The sequence below is a fragment of the Tupaia chinensis genome, unplaced genomic scaffold (genome assembly GCF_000334495.1).
Source record: "Tupaia chinensis unplaced genomic scaffold, TupChi_1.0 Scaffold000046_3, whole genome shotgun sequence".
Taxonomy (NCBI): Eukaryota; Metazoa; Chordata; class Mammalia; order Scandentia; family Tupaiidae; genus Tupaia; species Tupaia belangeri.
Window position 1 is genome coordinate 865,809 of NW_006159504.1, and position 1,757 is coordinate 867,565.

At 49.9% G+C, this 1,757-nt stretch overlaps 1 pseudogene; it reads right to left on the minus strand.

Moving 5' to 3' along the window:
- Window positions 1-579: 579 nt before the first annotated feature.
- On the minus strand, window positions 580-1,751 carry LOC102482567 (chromatin target of PRMT1 protein-like; annotated as a pseudogene).
- Between the last annotated feature and the right edge of the window lie 6 nt (window positions 1,752-1,757).

Sequence of the window (1,757 nt, forward strand, 5' to 3'; positions counted from 1 at the left end):
AAAAAAAAAAAATGTAACTTTAATCAGATCAGAGTTGCTAACACATGTAAGCTGTTCATGGACTTGTAGCAACTTTAATGTTCTCAATTTAGTAGCCTAGATTATCAATGTAGTAGGATATTTTGAGTCCAGACATTTAAGAGGCTATTACAAAGGGTATAGAACTGTCAGAAATCCAGGCACTAGTGAGGAACACTGGCTTTTGCTGGAACCCTTTTATGGGGGCACAGAGAGGAATAGAAAAAAATGTTAGAATGTCAGAGCATTTAATAGGTGATGGGTGGCAGAGGTAGGGAGAGGGTATTCTAGCCAGAAGGCCAACACATTCATATTCAAAGAGAAGTCTGAGCGAAAAAAAATAAATAAATAACCAACCAAATCAAAAAAGTGTTTCACACAACACAGTATCAAAAAGTAAAAGGAACATACTAAATGCACAAACTGGTGGCAAGTAAGTCCACAGCCAATTGTGATAGGTCCTCCAGCATCAATCAGATTTCTTCTCCTCCATTATCTCCAGGTTATTTACAGATGTGGTGACTTTTTAACAGGAGTCTCTCACAGGAGGGTGGGCAGGCTTCAGTCGCTGGTTTCGGGATCTGTCTGTGCCATGTAGCATCCAACTCAGCTTCCAGGTGTCCTTTCGTTTTCGACATGTATGCATCCAACTGGCTGTCCAGCTGCTCCTTGGTCAATACAGGGCGAGTCAGGGCACCTCTTCCTCGTCCACCACCTCTGCCTCTGCCTCCAAAGCCCCCTCTTCCCCGACCTATCACACCCCGACCTCTACCACCGATTCGGCCACGACCCTTAGCTCCACGCCTTAGGCCCCCCTCTCCCAGGACCTCCACGACCTCGAACACCACCTCTTCTTAAGCCCATTCAGGGAGCTACGGCTCATCCACCTCGGAGCAGGTTTTGACCTTGGAGTGACATCCTGCCCCTAAGGAGGGTTCTGGTGGCATGTCCCCCACGTAGTCCTCCTCTGGGTAAGCCTCTCGGGATTATGGGAAGGCCTCGTCCTCCGATTGCTCCCCTGGCCAGGGCTCCTATGTATCGGCCTAACCGTCCCTGGATGTTACTCTTACCCAAGCGCTGCTTTAAGCTCTACTTAAGTTTTGTTTTTTTTGTTTTGTTTTGTTTTGTTTTTGGAGAGGTTTTCACCATAGGGCTTGTGCGCTCGCCAGACAGACAGAGAGAGACATAGAGACAGAAAGCGAGAAATCACCCCGCAGGGGGGATGGTCACACCGCAATCCCTTCTCCTCCATTCTCCTCTGGAGATATTGGGCACGCATGCACACGCGCCCGGTGTGACTTCTAAGCCACCAGGTCCGGGACGCGAACCGCGGTTGACTACGTGGGAGTCCAGTGACATAGCCATTACGCTAACTGCTGGTTCCCAAGCTCTGCTTAAGTTTTAACGCTGCCTGGACAGAGGGTCTATTCTCCATCTGCTGGGCCAATCTTCTGTTTCTGGCACTGGCTAGCTGCTGTTGTGGCTGCATCGAAGCCCGAATATTCACTGACCTCGGTTGTTTGTTCTTCAGCATATTAGTAAAGCGCTCCTTTAGAGACATCTTGGTGGTGCTTTTTAGCACAACTTTTGGCGCTGACTGTGCAGCCATCTTCAAATCCCGAGAATCGAAGGAAATGGACGCCAGTGCTCCTCCTGGGGCTGCCACCACAGCTGCGGCAGGAGGGCCGGGACCGGCAGAACCTCCGTGGACGGTGGAGGGACACGGGTTAACTAGGTGG